Source organism: Lagenorhynchus albirostris, chromosome 6 (assembly GCF_949774975.1).
Source record: "Lagenorhynchus albirostris chromosome 6, mLagAlb1.1, whole genome shotgun sequence".
NCBI classification, from domain to species: domain Eukaryota; kingdom Metazoa; phylum Chordata; class Mammalia; order Artiodactyla; family Delphinidae; genus Lagenorhynchus; species Lagenorhynchus albirostris.
Genome location: NC_083100.1, coordinates 57,626,870 through 57,636,014, shown reverse-complemented (window position 1 = coordinate 57,636,014; position 9,145 = coordinate 57,626,870). Strand labels below are relative to the sequence as shown.

Here is a 9,145-nt window from a genome sequence, read left to right as displayed (position 1 = left end):
TAATGATATCACAATGCGCAACTTCACAGGACATCAGAAAGGATGCACTCTCAAAACATAATTTTATCAAATACACTGCAACAGTATTATGAATTGCTCTCATTGACTACATAACGTCCACATGAGAATTGGAAAACACACATATGATATAATCAGTTTTTCCTCATTTAAACATATTTATTACTTAAATTTTATTACTTTTAAAAATAGGAAATAGACCAAAGTAATCTGAAGGGAAAACAAATGATGAAGTCCCAGCATTTATGATTCAGCAAAAAGCTTATTTACAGCATCTCACTGAAAAATAAGTTTTTCCAAACTTCAAGTATAACCTATTTATCAGAGAGCATATTTGCATTGTTTTATTGCCCTTAATTAGATAAGAGTGCAATGCAATTGTATATTTTATGCACCTGTGACTAAACGAACCTGCTGAAAATTGAAACTGCAGTAACTGCATTTTAATATTACACAAACTCATTTTAATAATGGTATTTTAATTTTGGCATAACTGCTAACCTAATATCAAGAAGTTTTTTTGCATCAAGACATTTACAAGCATGGGTCTTTGCCTTCAAGGAGCTTATCTATTACAGTTGGAAATTCAATAGCGATTGAATCCCTTTTTCATGCTAAGGAATTCACATTAGCAAACACTTACTGAGTACCCATTATGAGCCAGGCACGGTACTGAGTGCACAGGTACAAATGTGAATAAGACAGCAATCAAGAGGCCAACACTGACGAACAAGTCAAGGACTACAAGGCAAGGTGGTACATACTGCAGTACAATAATAAAGGCAACACACTGCTGGGCTTTGAAATTATTGAAGGCAGGGAACTTATCTAAATCTTTGTAACCCCAATACCAAGCACAGTGTTTTGCATATGGTTACCGTTCAACAAATATATATTGAATTCATTAATTAACAACATGTGAAGTGTTTTAGTAAAGCATCTTTTTGGTAAATAAGTTACTTTAATATTTCCTACTACTTCCTCTTCACATCACTCCAGTCTTTCTTCCCCTCATTCTCACAACTTACGGGATAGCCATGCTTTCCTCTCATGTAGCACAGCAGTTGGGTCACATAACTGATGCTTGATTATTTGCTATTCCCCTGGCTTTTTTATTTGCTATTCTCTACCCTGTGATACCCTGGAATACGTGAGATGTATGTGATAATAATAACCCCTTTTCCCCACAAAATCCCTACGACAATGACAGCAGTGATGGGCATTTGGCTAAGAACCACATACGCATTATCTCACTTGAGCCTTCAAATAACTCTCACTATTCCTATTTTTAGAAAAGATCTTATGCACAGAAAAATAATGTTCTTCAGGTCACAGGGCTGGTAACTGGTGGAGGTCAGATATGAATCTAGGACTCTCTGACAATAGCCTTCCTGCTCTGGATAACTGCACTATATTGTCTATTTAGATTGTCAGAGGCAATTTGAATTAGTAGTGGAAATACTTTCTTGGAAGAGCTAGTATACTTCCTCTGAGAACACTACAAAGAAATGGGTTTTAATGTATCAGATATATTTAAGTTTTTAAAATTATATTGTGAATACAGTAAAATACTTAGGTTACAGAAGCATAAATGAATCAATAACTGATAATGTTTTCTCAGCAACATTTTTTTTTTTTGGTTGCACTGTGTGGCTTGTAGGATCTTAGTTCCCCAACCAGGGATAGAACCCCTGCCCTCTGCAGTGAAAGCACCGAGTCCTAACCACTAGACCTCCAGGGAATTCCCAACAAGTTTCTTTTAAAACTGAAGAACTAAGAGTTCGATTTCTGTAATAATCAAAACACCTTAAAATGTATCTTCACATGCTCACCAGACCCCAAAGGACTCCCCAGACCTGGACCACAGCACAGCCTGCTGTGGAACGCTCAGCAGCTTTGTTTTCCCAACTAGACTCATTAGCAGCGCCAGGTGGTAATAACTAGCCGACTGATTCCTACTAGTAACAAAATCTGCCTGAGGTCACCATGGACTCTTTCCCCCACTCTCTGCTTCATCTCTGACCTGATAGCTTTTGGAAAATAATTATTCATGGCAGGAAGTTGTCATACAACAGAGAACGATTGTGTGTCCTGGGATTATAGAGGCCCTCAGATCAAATACTTATTGTGAAAAGAATACATTGAAAAACATGGTTTTCACCTGCATAGAATAGTGAAATCCATTTACATTTTTTTTCTTTCCTGTTTATTTCATCATTAAAGACCCCATAAAGGAAAGTATTTACCACTTGGGGAAAATGTTAGCACTGATGTTTAGCATTCAGCACAATCACATAGATTCTATAAACAGAAATAGCTCCAGCCTCCAACTGGAATAACAGAGTAGATATTTTAAAACCATCTTTTTTCACACATTATAAATTGTTACTCATGAGGTAGAAATATTCAATATGAAGTAGTATGTGAAAGCAGTAAGTACTTAGTTAACCATTCTCTAGGAGGATTTTTCAGTTACCTAAATTTTGTTCCTGCTTCATTTTTTTTTAATTTAAAAAAGGAAGATAAGGGGAAATAAATCAGAAGATATATTTAAAGCAACTTTCTGCTACCTTCCAAAGATTTGGTCAGCCAAACTCCTAGACCTGCAAGCACTGTCCAACATAGTAGCCACTAGCCACATGAGGCTGTCAAGTATTTGAGATATGACTAGTTCAAATTGAGACTTGCTAAAGTTTAAAATACATACTAGATTTGTGGAAACTGAACATGGATAAAAAAGACAGTATCTCAGTAATAATTTTTTATATTGATTAAAGTCTGAGGCAGTGAGCTTGGTGGTCCGCCTATCTGTCTCTTGCTTCAACAGTATCTGGACAGAACAGGCCCAGGGACGCCCTTTGCTCCAGCCTCCGACCAAGCTCCAACCTTTTTCCAGTCACAGCCTTCAGAACCAACCACTGACCTATCCTCGGCCACCGGGACCAGCCAACACCATTTTTTGAGCTTAGCGCCTTATTACCAATCAACCATGAGCTCCCAGCTTCGTCACAATTATTCCACCGAGGTGGAGGTCACCGTCCACGGCCCGGGCAACCTGCATCTGCAGGCCTTCACCACCTACCTCTCTCTGGGCTCCTATTTCCACCGAGACGACGTGGCTCTGGAGAGCGTGGGCCACTTTTTCCACGAATTGGCCGAGGAGAAGCGCGAGGATGCCGAGGAGAAGCGCGAGGGTGCCCAGCCGTCTCTTGAAAATGCAAAGCCAGCGGGCCGGCCCCCTTCCTGGACGTGCAGAAGCCACCCCAAGATGAGTGGGGTGAAACCCAGGACTCTGTGGAAGCTGCCCGCCAGACGCCCCGCTCTGTGACTTTCCGGAGAGCCGCGACCTGGCTGAGCAGCTGAAACTCACCGAGAAGATGAGGACCACGTGACTCACCTCTGCAAGCTGGCTGGTCCCCAGGCTGGGCTGGGCGAGTTCTCTTACAAACACTCACCCTCAAGCATGGCTAGGGCCTTCTGGAGCCCAGCTGTTACCAACCTGGGTTCTTGGACTCTTTAATCAATAGAAATTGATAAGAGGCCAGAGGGGGAATTTAGGCAAGGCTTTATTGGGACTCATGCTGCAGCATGAGGGAGCAAAAAAGCAAGTAACAGGTGTCCTCGCTCGTTCCTGGGAATGGTGAGGGTGCGTTGCACTGGTCCCTTAAATGGGGTGACGGTAGGGGTAGATCGGCGGGTGGGGCTGGAGGGGCGGCTTAGGTGGTCTGCCCATCCCTTTGGTGGTGCTGTGAGCAGGGATCATGCCTAGTATCTTGCTTTTGCTCCCCACACCTCTGAAGTGTCAGTTGGGTTTTGGCCTTTTTGTATCTTTGTTCATAATTTGCCCCAACTGTGCAAGCAGGCAGTTATTTTTAGTCCCTTATAGTTTCTTTGTATTCTGTTGCTGGAGGAGACATTTGTCCAGGTGCAAGCACTCCAGTAAAGGGTCCCAGGTCCCAGCCTGTCCCACAGCGGCGTCTGAGGAGCCCCTCTGGCGTCACAGCTTCTGCTTGAAGCCCGTCTCTGCAGCCACTAGGCAGCTTTGTAAGCACCCTGGGGCCCTCTCCCAAGCCTTGGGCCAAATGGGAACAGTAAAGCTTTTTGCAGCCAAAAAAAAAAAGGCTGAAAATATTTTAGATATAAGTTCAATAAAATTGTATTATTAAAATGAATTTCACCTGTTTCTTGTTACTTTTTTAAAATGTGGTTACTAGAAGATTTAAAATTACCTATATAACTTGCATTATATTTCCATTGGACAACACTGTCCTCGGCTTTTACTTTGGGACATCATTGTTCCCAGTGAAACAACTGACCATTAGTAACAGCCAGATCCTTAATCACAGAATTAAAACTTAATTCAAAACACTTCTGAATGGATGAATTGTATGGTATGTGAATCAAAGTTAAGAAAATTATCCTAAATAAATTAGAAAACTCCTTTCCAATTTGCATACTGCTGCATTATATGTCATGGTGAAAAATTAAAAACAACCCAAATGTCCAAATAGAGGAGTGACTAAATAATTAATGGCATAGTTTCATCATAGAATTCAGATATTAAAATGAAGAATGTAGGCAAACTCTTGACAGAGTTTGTAATAATGAGAAAATTCCTGTTTTCTATGATTAAATGGAAAAAAACCCAATATATATTATTTGCATCAGACCATAACAGTTAAAAATGCCTAGAAAAAAAAAACTAGAGGGAAATACTAGCCCCAAAATATTAGTAATGTTTGGGCTGTGGGCTATGTGAAAATTTTTCCTCCTCACACTTTTCTTATTTTCCATATTTTCTATAATCATCAATTTTAAAATTGAGAATATTTTATTAAAAAACCCAATAAATCCTAACTTTAAGCCCATTTTTACATTTTAATTTCCAAGAAAGGAGAGTAGAATAATAAGACTTTTACAAAATTTAAAAACAGAAGTTGGAACAAAGGTAGAATTTCTGTTTGAAATCTTCAATAAGCCTTCAGTTAACCAAAACATTAATTATCCCACTAATTAAGTACCACTGTCCTTGTTATAGAAACATGAAGAACAGTTCACCAAACTGAGGTGAAAATGGAGTCAACTAAGGGCTGGTGCAGTGTTGTTGACTGTTACTTTACTCTGTTGATTGAGACCATGTAACACAAATTCCACCAACTATTTTCCTTTTTTTGGTAGTATTATTATTAAATGCACTTATTTTTTACTTTTATTGAGATGTAATTGACATATAGCACTGTATAAGGTTAAGGTGTACAGCATAATGATTTGACTTATATATCGTGAAATGATTATTACAGTAAGTTTAGTCGACATCCATCGTCTCATACAGATTTAGAAAAACAAATGTTTTTTTCCTTGTGATGAGAATTGTCAGGATCTACTCTCTTAACTTTCCTATATATGATTACAACAGTGTTAACTGTAGTCAGCATGTTGTACATTACATCCCTAGCACTTATTTATCTTATGACTGGAATTTTGACCACCTTCCTCCAATTCCACCTCTCCCCACCCTTTATCAACTATTTTCATTTTCTTGAAGTTTTCTTTTCTTCCCGTAGCTGAAGTCTGGAAAGAATAAAATTCCTTGCTCCTTCCCAAAGTGAACTTTTCTATGTTGCTCTCTTTCGGTTGCTAATTTGTCATATATTCACAAACCTGTTCAAATCCCGCCCCCGCCTTTTCTAAAGAAGCCTTTCCTGGGCCTTGCATTTAGGCTTCCACTTCAGGTTCTCCTCTCTCTGCTCCCCCGTATTACCCACGGCCTCCATTTTCTTTCCCACTTAGCAGTCTGGGTGGTATTTCGTTCCCACTTAGCAGTCTGGGTAGCTGTGACCCTGGTAAAAGAGCTCTCTGTAATATTTATTATCTGCTCTCACCAAGCCCTGTGACCTCTCTTTGCAGTCTGCAGCAGGATTCTAGACAACTAGCACTCCCCTGCCCTGTTCAGGCTGCTGCCTCTGCCCTCAGTGCCTGGTCATCTACTGCCCATTAAAGATTTACCCAACCTTCAGCCCCAGCTGGTAACCCACTTCCTGCCAGAGATTTCTCAGGTTTTGGCAGGCAAAAATAATTCTCACTCAGTCCTATGTGAATGGAGGGCACGGGCTGGGTCTCATTCACCTTGTTCCTACTCAGCAGAAAGTTTTCCACACAGTAGATAGTGCTCGATACATGCTCACAGCGTTGGAGGGACTGAAAAGACAAGGGGTGCTGAGCTTTTTCATCTCCTCTTAGTGGTGTGCAGAGATTTTTCACAGCAGTTGGGGATTTCTGACTATCCCTAAAATAGAATTTTAGAGCTAAGAAAGCTGATCTAAATTTCTCACTTATAGATGATGAACCCAAGGCCCAGTGGCATTGAGGCCAGACACATAGTTGGTCTCCAACAAAACCAGAACTAAAATGCAGGCCACCTGGCTCCCAAGTCAAATCACTACTCACCTTTCCCTGCCTATCTTGTACTTTCTTTTTGTTGTTATTGTTGTCTTCTCTCATTTATAACCTTGTACGTATTAGGCATTCCACAAATATTTGCTGTACAGACCAAGATTTCATGATCCTCACAATAATGTGAGTGATGTAGACAGGAATAATGTTATAAGAGCCATTTTACAGACAAGGAAACTGAGGCACAGAATGGCTAAGAGGTAGTGCTTTTGGACAGGTTGTTTAAAAATCTCTCCAGGCCAGTGCTCTTCCCAGTCCATTCCATACTGGGGACAGGAGATTCAGCAGAGTCCATGCTTAGTGGCAGGAGGTAACAAAGAAGTAGGTTTTGGGAAGGTGGGTCTTCATTTTGTAATGGACACACTTCTCCCTTTAACCTTCATAGTGTTGCCATGGTCAAAGACGTGGGTGGATTTTTCTGTGAACTGCTTCAGCTAACCGCCAAGGTCTCGTAGAAGTTGAGGGAAGCAGGGGAAAAAGGGAATAACTAGGAGTCTGACTCCCCCTTGTCACCCTCCAATACTCAAAAGTGTCAGTGTGTCCATGATGAATAGCTGAGGCTGCTCCACCTTCTTCTTCAGAGTTTCCTAAGGTTCCCAGAGGCAGCAGCTGCATCTCTCTCCTGCTCAGTTGAGAACTCCTTGTGGAGTTCCTACCTCAATGTTCTCTGATGAACTTCTGTTTATAGCATTTACAATAGAAATGAACGATGAAGTTCTCAATATTGAGGGTCCTTTAGAGGCATGTTTAATAGAGAATGGGCTCCAGAACCATTCTACTGTTTTTGAATCGCACCTTGATCATCTCCTCTTTGGTGACTATGGGCAAATTTCTCAACATCTCTGTGCCTCAGTGTCTTCATCTGTAAAATGAGAGTAACAGTACCTTCCTTATAGGATTGTAAGCATTAAATGATATAAAGGATGTGAAGTGCTTAGAACAGTGTCTGGCATATGCATTCACACACACATATATACATATACACATACACATATATAAGCGCTCATCAAATGTCCTACAGTATTTCTATTATCATAGAACCACATATTGCCTTCACAAGTAGTGAAATCTTAATTTCTTTTTTTTCCAATCTTGTACTTTAATTGCCTAAAACTTTCAGAACTGACTTTTTGTGTCCTCACTGAAGCCTCTCAAGAAGGAATAAAAATAATCTACTGTGGACACTACTGCCCTCCCAGGTTTGGGCACCCAAAATTTTAATTCACACTGAATATTCCTTTTGTAGCAAATAGGGTGACTAGCTGTCCTGATCTGCCTGGGACTAAGGAGTTTCCCAGGATGTGGGACTTTCAGGGCTGAAGGAAAAAGTCTCAGGGAAACTGGGACAATTGGTCATCCCAGTAACAAAAGTTCTACTAAACACTTTAGTCTCCTACCTTATATAAATGACAGCCCTGTGCATAGGCATTTGCATTCCAATTCTACAGATAAGGAAAACCGAGGCATAAAGGCATTAAATGATTTGTCCAAGGACATGTAGATTATAAATGGCAGGGCAAGATTAAACCTTACATGTGTTTAACTATAAACTCATGATCATTCCACTACTTTCCAATGTGGAAGTGTGGGTGCTCTACAGCTGTTAACATCTGCACAGGGAAAGATAACCCTGTGAAAGACTTAGCTTAACAACTGATTTATTATGGGCTAGTTTCTTTGAGGTCTTGCTAATTTGCATGATTGACACATAGGAGAAGAAAAGCAGCTGCTTAAAATGCATAAATTATTTGAAAGTGATAATGAACCAGGTAAAATTTAACTTATGCAATCTCAGTCCGTTTAGTCTTCCCTTCCTGGAGTGGGAGGTGGGGTGGATGAGAGACAAATATGACATGTATTTACATGTCTAGAAAATATGAATCCAGTTAAGTTTATTAAGCTAAGTTTGAATCAAAGTAGTACACTACAGTCAAACTAGTATAGAAGAAAATTAGGAGAAATATTAGTAGTTTGATAGTAGTTGGATTAATAATTTGATAAATTAGTTTGATAAATTAGAGCTTGGTTTTCTTCTTTTCTGTACTTTTGAGATCAATTTATTGATTCATTCTTTTCTTTCTTTAGGAAAAAGCAGTAATTATAATTAAATACTGTTTTAAAAATTAAATGCTTGAATTTTATATTTATAAAAAGATAATAACAGTCAAATGGTTTTTTTTAAAAAAAGCGTAACAGGCTATTCAGTGAAAAGTCTCCCTTCTACCCTCAAGCTACACCACAAAGTTGTTTCCCTCAACAGAACCAACCACAGATATTCATTCTGTGTATGTCCCTTTAGAGCTAATTAATCATCCACAAGCAAGTACAAGTTTATATTCCTCCTCCTTCCAAAAAAATGGTAGCATGTGAAGGACATTATTCTGCACGTGAATATCCTTTTAAACACAGTAACACATCTGAGAGATCTTTCTCTATCAACACATAAAGACTTTCCTTATTCTGTTTTATGGCCACATAATATTCCACTCTATGAATCTGCCATATTTACTTAACTAGTTTCCTGTTGACGGTACATACATCACTTAAGCAACTTTAAATTTATTGAATAAGTAATACATTCACATGTTCATTACATGTATATAAATAATTTATATATATAAAATATATAATGATATTTATATAAAGATAATTATATAAATAGCTTGCATTCATT

At 39.2% G+C, this 9,145-nt stretch overlaps 1 pseudogene; it reads left to right on the top strand.

Annotated features, from left to right (window-relative positions):
* Positions 1-3,007: 3,007 nt before the first annotated feature.
* Positions 3,008-3,538, top strand: LOC132521529 (ferritin light chain-like; annotated as a pseudogene).
* Positions 3,539-9,145: the final 5,607 nt, after the last annotated feature.